The sequence below is a fragment of the Moschus berezovskii genome, chromosome 25 (genome assembly GCF_049115385.1).
Source record: "Moschus berezovskii isolate FMDL1 chromosome 25, NW_MosBer_1.0, whole genome shotgun sequence".
Taxonomy (NCBI): domain Eukaryota; kingdom Metazoa; phylum Chordata; class Mammalia; order Artiodactyla; family Moschidae; genus Moschus; species Moschus berezovskii.
In genome coordinates this window covers 17,697,040-17,711,311 of record NC_142484.1, presented here as the reverse complement: position 1 = coordinate 17,711,311, position 14,272 = coordinate 17,697,040, and positions in this window count along the sequence as shown.

Here is a 14,272-nt window from a genome sequence, read left to right as displayed (position 1 = left end):
CCCATGGACGGAGAAGCCTGGCAGGCTACAGTCCATGGGGCCACAAAGAGTCAGACGTGACTGAGCGACTGAGCATGCGAGATAAAACTCAGGGATGGTTAAATATCACATTGTTGCTTTTGTGAGCACAGGGACGTGTGTCATACTCCTTTAGTTCATACAGTTCAACCCGTAATATACTGCCCCTTCCTTCTTTGAGACTGAGAATGGATTCTACCATCTCTTTGCTTCATACCTAGGAGGAGGTTACTCCATTCAAGATTCACAATAAATGCTTCATCGTTACTGCCTGATTAGGGCTTCAGCATCTTTTAGCTTAAAAGATTTTGATGGATCGAGTTGCTAAATATGGGCATTAGTGTGACAAGGAATAGAAAAGAGTAGCCAAGAGCTTGGGATTAGGGATCAGACATGTTTTGATTTGAGAATCAGTTTAAACCCTGTGTCTTTAGGTGAGTGCTTTGGTCCCTAGGCTTTGATTTCTTCATCTATGAAGTTCAAACAATAACAGTGATATTGATCTCCTAGAGTTTGTAAAAATAGTGTTGTATACAAAGAGCTTATACAAAGCTTTGCACATGGTAAGCACTCATTAGACACCAGCTGCCATTAAATAATTATAAATCTTAATAGTTAAATATGAAATAAGAAGACTAATGCAAACATATAATGGAAACTAAAACTCTCTCTCCTAAAAATCCCGAAAGAGACTAACAAAGAATAAGAACTACATTCTTGTTCCACAAAGCTGTGTGTATGTGATTGGTGAAAGCTTGTGTTCCTTTGCGTCTATCTCAAGAGCGTGTGTGTGTGTGTTTTGTATTGGGGGCATATGTATAGGAGTGGTTTCGTGCATTCAAATTTTAGTTTTACACGTTACCTCCACTTGACAACTGAAAAGAACCAGTGAAGTTAAGTATTATAGGGAGAAGAAACTCATGGTTGAGACATAGCCAGCCTTTGTCACATTCTGTTGGTTCAAGGTTGTGAAAATTAAGTACAGGAATGTTGCTTTCTTTTTTTCTTCTTTCTGGCGAGTGTAAAGGCCAAAGCTCAGAACTGTTGGAAGTGACAACCCAATTAATCAGGCTCCATGCTTCAAACTAAGTGTTGAGCCTGCTCATGATTGTGAAATTTTTAAATGACCCCTTTGTCCTCAGCGGCACGAAAGTGAAATTCTTATAGGATCCCTTGCTTCTTGGCACCTGGTATCTGACCAGCAAGAATGTGGGCAAAAGTTCTTTTGAAAGAGGCCAACCTGTGTATTTGTTTCCTCTGAAGGAAAAAGTAAAAGATGTAATTTTACAGAAACACAGTCGTTTTATGAAACTATGTGCTGCTGGCAGGTATCTTTCCACAAACAAGTGCAGCCAAGTAGATTTATAAATGTTGACTCCTCCCTTAAGATGGCAGCAGAAAAGAGAAGTTTATTCTTGGACTTTTAGAACGGGGAGCATTGAGAAATCTTAGAATCCTAGTCAAATCTCCTTCCCTTCCACTTCTCCAAATTGTTTACCAGATAATAAAATGGGGAGCAGAAAGGTAAAGCTACACATCAAAGATAACGTAAGCAGACAGAGTTAGGATGAGCACCTTGATCTCTTGGGGCTTCCCGGGTGGCACTAGGGAGGAATCTGCCTGCCATGGCAGGAGACTCAGGTTCGATCCTTGGGTTAGGAAGATCCCCTGGAGAAGGAAATGGCAACGCACCCCATTATTCCCGCTGGGAGAATTCCATGGACAAAGGAGCCTGGCAGGCTACAGTCACGAGTCAGACATGACTGAGCACACCATACACACACACGAATATACACATGCACACACCTTGATCTCTAACCTTCTAACACGAGGTGCCTACATCTTTTTGGAGCCTGTCACTGCAGAAACCTGTGAATTCTCTTCCTCCATTTATGGTAACTTAAGTCAAGTGGGCCTTAGAAAGCATCACTACAAACAAAGCTAGTGGAGGTGATGGAATTCCAGTTGAGCTATTTCAAATCTTGAAAGATGATGCTGTGAAAGTGCTGCACTCAATATGCCAGCAAATTTGGAAAACTCAGCAGTGGTCACAGGATTGGAAAAGGTCAGTCTTCATTCCAATCCCAAAGAAAGGCAATGCCAAAGAATGCTCAAACTACCGCACAATTGCACTCATCTCACACGCTAGTAAAGTCATGCTCAAAATTCTCCAAGCCAGGCTTCAGCAATATGTGAACCGTGAACCTCCAGATGTTCAAGCAGGTTTTAGAACAGGCAGAGGCACCAGAGATCAAATTGCCAACATCCGCTGGATCATGGAGAAAGCAAGAGAGTTCCAGAAAAACATCTATTTCTGCTTCATTGACTATGCCAAATCCTTTGACTGTGTGGATCACAATAAACTGTGGAAAATTCTGAAAGAGATGGGAACACCAGACCACCCGACCTGCCTCTTGAGAAACCTGTATGCAGGTCAGGAAGCAACAGTCAGAACTGTACATGGAACAACAGACTGGTTCCAAATAGGAAAAGGAGTACGTCAAGGCTGTATATTGTCACCTTGCTTATTTAACTTATATGCAGAGTATATCACGAGGAACTCTGGGCTGGAAGAAGCACAAGCTGGAATCAAGATTGCTGGGAGAAATATCAATAACCTCAGATATGCAGATGACACCACCCTTATGGCAGAAAGTGAAGAGGAACTCAAAAGCCTCTTGATGAAAGTGAAAGAGGAGAGTGAAAAGGTTGGCTTGAAGCTCAACATTCAGAAAACAAAGATCATGGCATCTGGTCCCATCACTCCATGGGAAATAGATGGAAAAACAGTGGAAACAGTGTCAGACTTTGTTTTTTTGGGCTCCAGAATCACTGCAGATGGTGATTGCAGCCATGAAATTAAAAGACGCTTACTCCTTGGAAGGAAAGTTATGACCAACCTTGATAGTATATTAAAAAGCAGAGGCATTGCTTTGCCAACTAAGGTCCATCTAGTCGAGGCAATGGTTTTTCCCGTGGTCATGTATGGATGTGAGAGTTGGACTGTGAAGAAAGCTGATTGCCAAAGAATTGATGCTTTTGAACTGTGGTGTTGGAGAAGACTCTTGAGAGTCCCTTGGACTGCAAGGAGATCCAACCAGTCCATTCTAAAGGAGATCAATCCTGGGTGTTCATTGGAAGGACTGATGCTAAAGCTGAAGCTGCAATACTTTGGCCACCTCATGCGATGAGTTGACTCACTGGAAAAGACTCTGATGCTGGGAAAGGTTGGGGGCAGGAGGAGAAGGGGACGACAGAGAATGAGATGGCTGGATGGCATCACTGACTCTGTGGACATGAGTTTGAGTGAACTCCGGGAGTTGGTGATGGACAGGGAGTCCTGGCGTGCTGTGATTCATGGGGTCGCGGAGAGTCGGACACGACTGAGCAACTGAACTGAACTGAACTGAACTGAAAGCTACATCCTACCTAGCACTTCCAAACACTTTATCTAAGTTTTCCCTCACTACACTACTGTGAAATAGATTGGACAAATATCACTGGCATTTTATGCATGAGGAAGCACAGACTTGGAAACATTCAAGAGCTTGATCTAAAGTTGCAAAAACCTGAACCTCCTACTTGGGTTTCCAAAGTCCAAATTGATTTTGTTCTAGGATGGGATGAAATTATTTCAAAAGATACATGACAGATAGCAGAGCTGTTAAATAATTTTTCTGAAGTTATACAGCCATCTCAGATTAAATAGCTTTTCCCTGGAACATGAGTGACTGATAATCAGGGTCTTTTATTGCCATTTTAAAAAGGATGTCAGCATTGATAACCTGTAACTTGAACACTAAAGAAGGCAAAGTATGGCTGGCCTGCCAATGACTTGCTCAGTGAGTAGTTTTTGTCAGTATGTACTTGAGAACCTTGCAGGATACTTGATGTATGTTTAAAATTTACCCTATTTGAACTCTGAGTTAAAAAAATAACACTAATCCAGTTTTTCAGGTGAGGAATGGAAGCTTTGAAAGAACAATAAATTGCTCACATCATATTGCTAACAAGCCAGCGTAGAGCATGTGGAAAGTGACTTGGGATCTCATAGCTATTAATATTTATGGTCATATATATGTATATAGCATGACTCCAGACATGGCCTGGATGCAAGGCAAAAGAGATTCAGGAATCTCAGAATTAAAATCCAGATCTGTCTTACTCTGAAAGCCATACCATTTCTTCTACTGCCAATTTCTCTGCAGTAAATGTTCCTCCGGACTTCAAGCGTCTCTGAAAGGGAATCACAAAGCCCACTTTCCAGCCCTTTGATGATTTTCACAGATAACATATTTCCATAAAATAATAGCTACAGCGCTCTTGAGGACCTGTTGCCTTGTTACCACTACACTCTTTCCTAAGTTAATTTCACTGGAGTATAGTTGCTTTACAATGCTGTGTTAGTTTCAACTGTCCTGCAAAATGAATCAGTCACACATATGCATGCATCTCCTCGCTTCTGGACTCCTTTCCCGTTCAGGTCACCAGGGCGCACTGAGTAGAGTTCCCTGTGCTAGACAGTAGGTTCTCACTAGTTACCTATTTTATACACGCTATCAGTAGGGTAAATGTGTTGATCACTCTTGACTTCATTTATTTAACCTCTCTCTAAACTGCATGATGTGCCTTATCTCCCACATGAGTATTACAGTGTTTGAGTAAGTAGAAGTTAAAAACAACACAATCCTCTGTAGGATCCTCATAGCCGTGCTTTCTTTAAAACTAAGAATGGAGGCTCCGTTGTGAATACTTTCAACTGCAAAAAGTGGCTTCTAATCCCAAAGAGACAACTCAGAAGCCATTTAACTTCCCAGAGGTTCTGATTAGCCTATCTGCTTTGTTTTCTCCTTGCCACAGGCGCCAGCAGAGCTGGGTTGGGTCAGTGTCTGCTTTGCCTTAGTTCCGTGGTCCTCTTTGACTCGTGCCTGGTCCGCTGCCTCCTTCCTCTAGCTCCCTGCAGGGCAGTAGCCCCTAGACTGCTTTGCCAGCTGGTCCTCTGAATAGATCTTGAATGCCTGATGGAGAACCTCTGGAGCCCTACTCCATGCTTGGCAAAGTCATCTTGGTGACTCTGCTACAGGGTCTCATGACTGTCCTTTGCAGCATGCTTACCTCCTACATCTCTGCTGCTACTGCTAAGTCGCTTCAGACGTATCCGGCTCTGTACAACCCCATAGACAGCCTCCTACCAGGCTCCCCCGTCCCTGGGATTCTCCAGGCAAGAACACTGGAGTGGGTTGCCATTTCCTTCTCCAGGAGTGGGTCTAGCAATGAGCAAAACATCATTCCAAACGGATAGAAGGCAGAATTTCCCAAAGTGGCTACTTTGGATACTAGCTTCTTCTACAGTCACCTTCTCAGTCAGTTTTTGAGAAATACTACATACTCTACTTCCTGTCTCAGAGACTGGTACTGCCTAGTAGCATATTCAATGGTATGAGAAATTCTGCAGTAGAGAAATCTGGTTTTATTCAGCCCAGCCATGTTCTTAACTCCTTTGAGCATGGAAATGTGTTTCACAGTGAATATTAATTAACATCTTTAGCACTGGTTGGTCATGGAACATATTTTCCAAAAAAATAAACCAGATGAAGGAATTTCTTGTTTTACCTAACAGCTCTTCTTATCCCCAAATTTCAAATGCACTAAGTTGAAAATGCTCTCAGAGGCAGTCAAGCCCTGAATGAACCCTCAATCAAATCTCCCACATCCTCACATTCTCTTTGCTGGGGCTGTCTCCAATGTTAGACTTAAAATGTCATTTAGGTCTGTTCTCAAACTTTTAAATTCACAGAGAGGTTCTCGCTTGATATATCTGGCTTAAGTCCCATTATTAGGGGAAAAAATGAAAGGATGTGATACTATATAACTGAAATGGGAACAGATTGTCTGCTTTATTCTTTTCTGTGTTTTCAGAATTTTCTATAATTACTTTTAAAATAAGGGGGGAAATCCCTCAAATAAAAAGAGGAAAAGAAGGTTCCAGAAAACACTTGCTGATCCCTTTGAAGTACTCATTTTTAACTTCTCCAGTGTCTCCATATATCTTGCTTGTCCCCTTTCAAAGCTAATCCATAAACTTTATGAGTTTCATTGCTTCTTAAAATTTTATTTGCTTTTCATTCCATATAGAAAAATCTGCAGATGTTTTAACTTTGCACACTACTCATGCCATCTGGTGTTCTAAAACTTCACCCAAATGGGGTCTCCTGACCCACGGGATTGTTGTCCTATAACCAAGCCAACATTGCCCTCCACACGGCCTGCCTCAACTAAAAGCGAGGTCTAGTTTCTTCCTACATCTTATGTCTCATTGGTTATAGTATATGCCTGCTCCTTATCTGTTGAAAACATAGCTGTGTTATTTGACCTCAAGTGAATTTTTAAAAAGTCGATTCATTACAACATATTTACTTAAGTGGAATATCCCTCGACGAGGGTCTGGATTAAGATAGAATGTTCCAGACCATTCACTGAGTAATCAAGTAACCATATGACCCTACTAGTAAGAAGTCCAGAAGTTCAGTATATTCAACTACAGGACCCCCCAATCCTACCCTCATTCTGTGCTCAGGGTTCCTATAATTCTTATGATTTCTGAAGCTGGAAGTTGCATCAGAGTCGATCCTCTTTTCATGATCTGTTCGCAGCAGCAGAGCACTGGCTGATGGGCAGACAGCGGTCATGATAACATTAGCAGCATCTTTGCATCTTCAACCAGACACAGGTCCCCTCAACCCCTATGCCCACAGTTCTGAGTTTTCTCACTTAATGAAGTACCCCCACTTAATGAAGATGCTTTAGCTGAATGGTTAGGCTCTGAACCTAGAAGTCCAGTTTCCACACCTTCAGATGAGTCTCCAACACCCTTCTGGATGAACATTGCTCAAACCACTCCTTCGATGTTAGAGAGAGAGGTGGGTACAGGTATGTAGTTGTGGCTTGCCAGAACAGCAGCCCAGAAACAGAAGTCTGTCTCTGCAGTGAGCACCATGGTAGGAGAACTTGAACTATTACCAATAAATCTCTAGAGGCTCAGGATAATCTTAAGGGTTAAGAACTCCAAAGGCTCCAGCCTTAGGAGAATCACCACAGTTTCATGAGTTTTACCCACCAGTTCGTGAGGGTGAAGAACTGAGAAATATCTGCTTCCTTCCCATGCTTCCTTCAGGAGGAAGAGACCAGCAACCATTTTGAAATAAGTCAGAAGCGTTCGTTTTCTTTAACAAAAGGCTGCCATCAAGGGAAATTGTTTTATCTGAGCCTAACCACCTTGTACTTTACAAGAGTCTAACCAACCAATGGCAAGCCACTCCAGTACTATTGCCTAGAAAATCCCATGGATGGCGGAGCCTGGTAGGCTGCAGTCCGTGCGGTCGCTAAGGGTCGGACACGACTGAGCGACTTCACTTTCACTTTTCACTTTCCACTTTCACACATTGGAGAAGGAAATGGCAACCCACTCCAGTGTTCTTGCCTGGAGAATCCCAGGGACAGGGGAGCCTGGTGGGCTTCCGTCTATGGGGTCACACAGATTCGGACACGACTGAAGTGACTTAGCAGCAGCAACCAACCAAGGGAAAGGGAAATACCTAAGGGAAATCAGCTCCAGTGTTCCACATGGGGGAATAGAAATGCCCACTGCATTCCTCTCCAGCTTTCCTGTGTCACTGAAGGACTGAAAAACACTGTGAAGATCACAGTAGGGCCACAAGTCACAAAAAGACTGAGACCTAATCACAGGATTACAGAAGATTTCCCATCCCTCACACTTGTTATCGCATCAGCAGTATTCCCAAATAATAACAGGTGCTGTGAATAGAAACAAGAAGTACAAGTCTCAGAATGCATTTATGAAAAAGTTCCTGGGAAAACTCAAAGATATCAGAGGGAAAAAGAAAAAAAACAAGACTACCACAGAAAAGTTTAGCCTCTGACACCTACAGCTTCAGTTAACAGTTAACAGTCTAATTTCTAGCCCCAGTGCACAGAACCTCACAATGAAGGCCTGTCTGCCTCAGTTCATTTTACATAGTAAGTTACATCCAGTATTTAATAAAAAAATTACAAGGGCCCCTAAAAGACAAAAAACACAGCTTGAAGAGATAGATCAAGTATCAGAATCAGACACAGATATGGCAGAGATTTAGGTTATCAGAGGAACTTAAATTATGATGAACAGGTTAGGGACTCTAAAGGAAAAAGTGACTAAAAAACAACATTCAAGAACAGATGAGCAATGTAAAAAGACAAATGGACACTCTCAGAGAGTGTCAAAAAGAAATGCTAGAAATCAAAAACACTGCAACAAAACTGAACACTGCCTGAATAAGTTCATAAGTAGATCAAATATGGCCGAGGAAAGATCAGTGAGCTTGAAGATAAGTCAATAGAAACTTCCAAAACTGATAATCAACAAGAAAAATAATTGTAAAGACAATATCCAAAAGCTACAGGACAATTTAAAATATGTAACATCTGTGTAATGGAAAAACCAGAAGGTGAAGCAAAGAATTGAGAAGTTATAAAGCTGAGAATTTTCCAAAATTAATGATAGATATCAAACCATAGATGCAGGAAACTCAGAGAATATCAAGCTGGATGAATGCTCCCCAAAAAAAGCACACTTATGCATACACTATTCAAATTGCACAAACCACAAACAAGGAGAAATCTTCAAAGATACGGGTATGCATACTTACCTACAGAGAAAGAAGTTTAAATATCTCATTGAACCTTTTGTTAGAAACCATGCTAGCAAGAAAAGTGTGTAGTGAAATAGTTAAACTGTTCAAAGAATTTAAACTATAGACCTGCCTTTCAGGAATGCTTAAAACGTCTTCAGAGGGAAGGAAAAGGAAATAGGTCAGAAATTTGAATCTGCACAAACAAAGAGAATTTTAGGAAAATAAAGGCAAAATGAAATCTTTTATTTAACTTATTTGTATTAGTCTAATAAAGCTTGCTTAAGTTAATAATAGAAACAATTTAGGGTGATTATGACATATAAATAAGTTAAATGAATGACAACAATGTTATAAAGGATGAAAAGAAGGATACTCAATTATAAGTAGAAATACTCACTTATAACTCCACTCCAAATAAAGTGGACAGTGTTATCAGGAAGTGGTAAGTAAACCACTGAGAGAAATTTAAAACCCAAAATTACTGAAATTAAGAAATAAAAAATGTATACTAATGAACCATAAAATTCAATATTCTTAAGATGGCAAAGTCTTCCACTTGATTTATAGACTTGATGTAATCTACATCAAAATTCCAACAGGATTTCTACAGAAATTGATGAGCAAAGAACTCAGAATAACCAAAACAATTTTGAAAAAGAATATCAAAACGGCAGAACTTATAATTCCGAATTGCAATTGAGTCTTACTATAGAGTCATTGCAATCAAGACAAAGTCATACCGACGTGGGTGAAAGTGTGCAAATTCTCTTTCGTTGTGTCCGATTCTGTGCAACCCCGTGGACTGTAGCCCACCAGGCTCCTCTATCCATGGAACTTTCCTGCCAAGAGCACTGGAGTGGGCAGTCATTCCCTTCTCGAGGAAATAAATAAAGGCCAATAGTCTATAAGCTACAATGCATGTTTAACAATAAAAGCACATAAATTATCTCAACAATGTGTTTTTTTCAATCAAATTAGTGTGTTTTGCAGAACCATAAATTAGATAGGAATGTCTGTAACTCTTTAGCTCTAGTGGGTTTAACTAGAACCCCCCAGGGTCTCATAATAAAATGCAGACTATGGAATCGTGTCTCTGGCAGTAGGCCTGGCAGCTTCTCTCTTGTTTCTGCTGTATTCCAAGATGTCATTTCATTGGGGGTGACTTCTTAAATTATTTCATCAGCTTTTTTAAGAAGCAGCAGCTTCCAACAGAGGGTTTCCCAGGTGGCACTAGAGGTTAAGAATCCGCTTGCCAATGCAGGAGACACAGGAGAGTTGGGTCTGATCCTTAGTTCAGGAAGATCCCCTGGAGAATGGAATGGCTCCCCACTCCAGTATTCTTGCCTGGAGAATTTCACGGACAGAGGAGCCTGGAGGCTCCATGGGGTTGCAAAGAGTCGGACATAACTGAGCCACTGACATTGATGATACTCACATGGCAAAAGTGAGCACTGAAGAATGATTTGAGGAATCCGGGGAAATAAGGAGACAGGGAAATTACAAAATTATTTGGAGTTTAGAATCGTGGAATTCAAGATTACTCTTAATCATTGTGAACCACATGTTCGTAGTTTGACAAGATCTGTATATAGATTTGAGGAACTGATTTGCAACCCGGGGAATGTCCTTCTAAGTTTTCCACTGGGCATTAAAAAAACCATATTTAATTGCACATATTTTCTTCTGTGGTTTTTAAGATACACTCAGTCCTGTGAATTTCTGTGGAGAATTCTTCCTGAATGCTCCATTTGCAGGATTCTATGCCTCCAGTTTTGTTCTTACTCATCCATCCATCCCTCCATCCTTATATCCATTTATGAATTTATTTAGTACTCAATAGACAGTAGAGCATAATAGATAAGATCTTGGATTCTGGCACCAGATTTCTTCAGTTCAAATTTCGGCTCCAATGTTTATAAACTCTGTGACATTTCACTAGTTACTTAACCTGTCTGTGACCCAGTTTACTCATTTGAAAAATGTTGTTAATTTTGCTTCCCTGATAGAATTGTTATGCAGATTACAAAGAATAATACCTGGAAAATAGTATTTACCATCAAAGCATGAATTTCATCATAAACACCTACTCTGGTAGATACCCTGTTGAAAGAGACACAGAAGACAAACAACCAACTTCATTGTGTTCTTGGGGCTCAGTTGTGGTGTGAAGAAGTGAAGGCAGATAACTGTAACAGGTAGAAAATATGTATCACAAGAGAGATATTAATAGGGTGATATGTGGTTAGGACAAGGGTGATCTAACACAGATGTCCATGGTCAAATGACAAGGTGATACAGAAAAGAACAGCGTGGCCTCCGTCTTCTCCAACCCCAGCTGTCTAAGTGGGTTGCAGAGATCTTCACTGTCCAAAGCACATTTCAAGTGAACAATGGGCTGCCTTTCATGATGAGAATAGTTGAAAGCAAGGTTTTCCACCTTTTAAAGTCAAAGATCTAACATACACACACACTTGGAAAGGTTGACTAAGAGGCTGGGTTGCACATACCACTCAGGATTCTAGTGAAGACCCTGTGTGGGGGATCCCAGGGGAGAAGGACAAGCCTCCTGGGTGTCAGCATTCTGAGCCTTTTGCTCTCAGCTTCTCAGACTGAGCTTGCTTTTTCTCCTGTAGGCATTCTTACAGGTGGCAAATGCTCTCTTTCTTCCTCTTCGCCAGGGTAATTACAGCACTTCTCTTCATCCTGGCATCCATCTCTTCCTTGAATTGTATGCTCCTGGACCACTCAGAGTTTTCCTTCTGCAACTTTCACCAAATCTACTGTTAGGAATGAATTTTTTTTTTAATATTTTTTTAAAGATTTTTTTTTATGTGGATCATTTTTAAAGTCATATTATATTTGTTACAATATCACATCTGTTGTTTTTATGCTCTGTTTTTGGGGGTCATGAGACACATGGGATTTTAGATCCCTGACCAGGAATCGAAACCACACCCCCTGCATTGAAAGGTGAAGTCTTAACCACTGGATCACCAGGGGTGTCCCTATTTGAAATTATTTAATCGCCACTCCTCCCCCTTTGAATATTAACTATATAAGGACAGTAATCATCTCCTCTGTTCATTCTCTCTTCAGTTCAGTTCAGTCGCTCAGCCGTGTCCAACTCTTTGCAACCCCATGAACCGCAGCACGCCAGGCCTCCCTGTCCATCACCAGCTCCTGGAGTCCTCTCAAACTCATGTCCATTGAGTCAGTGATGCCATCCAACCATCTCATCCTGTCGTCCCCTTCTCCTCCTGCTTTCAATCATTCCCAGCATCAGGGTCTTTTCCAATGAGTCAGCTCTTCGCATCAGGTGGCCAAAGTATTGGAGTTTCAGCTTCAGCATCAGTCCTTCCAATGAACATTCAGGACTGATCTCCTTTAGAATGGACTGGTTGGATCTCCTTGCAGGCCAAGGGACTCTCAAGAGTCTTCTCCAATACCACAGTTCAAAAGCATCAATTCTTCGGTGCTCAGCTTTCTTTATAGTCCAACTCTCACATCCATACATGACCACTGGAAAAACCATAGCCTTGACTAGGTGTACCTGCTGCTGCTGCTGCTAAGTCACTTCAGTCGTGTCCGACTCTGTGCAACCCCATAGACGGCAGCCAACCAGGTTCCCCCGTCCCTGGGATTCTCCAGGCAAGAACACTGGAGTGGGTTGCCATTTCCTTCTCCAACGTGTGAAAGTGAAAAGTGAAAGTGAAGTCGCTCAGTCATGTCCGACTAGTAGTGACCCCATGGACTGCAGCCCACCAGGCTCCCCCGTCCCTGGGATTCTCCAGGCAAGAACACTGGAGTGGCTTGCCATTGCCTTCTCCGTAGGTGTACCTAATACTTGTTAAATATGATGAGTGAGGGCAAAACAAAACAATCTAGCAATGTTCAGTTGTTTAACCTTTCATGCTAGCTGTCTTAAGACTGTTGAAGAGTGATCATTCTGCTTATAACAAGGGTGGGAGCAAAGCAGACACAGGACCCAGACTATGCTAAATATAATACTCATATTCCTGTTTCTATCAGAATTCTTCCTCATAGTTTCCTAAGTAGAGCTGCTGGAGAAAACTCCTTTCTTATTTGATTGTGGAGGGTTAAGAGTATAATCTCAGAGCTGAAGAAAGATGGAGTAAGTCTACCACCTGGGATGGGGGAGGAAGAGGTAGGCAATGCAGAAAGAGGAAGATGGTTCAGATTCCAGGTTTGTTTTTGTGTTTTGCTTTTATTGGAATTTAGTTGCTTTACAGTGCTGTGTTAGTGTCTAATCCTCACAGATTCCAATTTCTAAGAGCTCTGAAAGCTGTCCTGGTTCTCAAATTCGTTCCTAACATCCATTTTTGTCTCAAGCTGGTTTGTGTTGAGTTTCTATAAAACGTGTCTGAAAGAACTCTAAATGTAAGCATACAGCATGACATTGTGCTGCGTAAAGATACACAAATGCCAACTATTTGTTTGGCTACAAAGCCAAATCCATGGTGGAGAGAAAAGAACATTTCAGAACAAATACAGTTTAGTCTGGCTGAAACTAATTTTTTTTGGGGGGGGTGGAGCAAGTGACATACAAGATCTTAGTTCCCCAACCAGGGATGAAACCCACGTACCCTGCATTGGGAGCATGGCCTCTTAACCCCTGGACTACCAGGGAAGTCCCTGAATCCACTTTTTGAGCTGTTTCATTTATCAAGGTGTTCTGTTTTGTTTTTTCAAAATAACACCTAATTATCTCAAAAGAGAATCCCCCTACCAAATACCGACTAGTATTTAGATGCCCGACTGAGCAGCAATGACCAGGGTAGAGACTGCAGACCAGACCTGTGATGGAAGAGATAAAAACAAACTCCACTCAACTTATTCAGGGGTATCTAACATAAGATTTTACACTCTTTATTAAATTGCTACTTATTAAGATAGAATTCTCAAAATTTTTGACAAGCAATATTGGCATGGCTTCCAACCAGATACACTAAGAAACTCAAAGAAATGTGAGATCTTTGTTCTACAGAGATCCTCACAATTTAGTTGGGAATAGACCATAAACATGGGGAAATTAAACAGCCATAAAATAAAAATGCTAGTTCAACAATACAATTAAAGAAAGAGGACAGAGTGTATCAGTGCCAAGGAAATAGGACAGGGAGCTTTAGGAACTCAGAGATGCCAAGTCCTCTCAAGCTGGACTGACTAGAAGAAGCAGGGCTTAGAGTCCAGGGAGGCTAGCATGGGGACCTCTAGACTGAGTGTCAAGGAGCATGAGTGGCTGGGTGAGTGGTTCTTAGGAGGAAGCATAATAATAGTAATAACAAACAGCAATGCCTGATAACAACTAACGCCTTCAGAAGGCTACACAGGCGCTACACTCTGCTGACTGCTTCACAGTCACTTTTATTCTCACAACAGTTGTAAGCGGCATATAGAAAGAGAATCTCATTTTATAGACATGAAAATTGAGCATCTCTGGGTTACCCAGTTTTTGAGTGAAATGGTCAGCCTCCAGCCCGGGTCTGAGTGACTCCAGGACACATACCATAGGCTTATGGTCCTGGAGAGCACAGGTTTGAAGT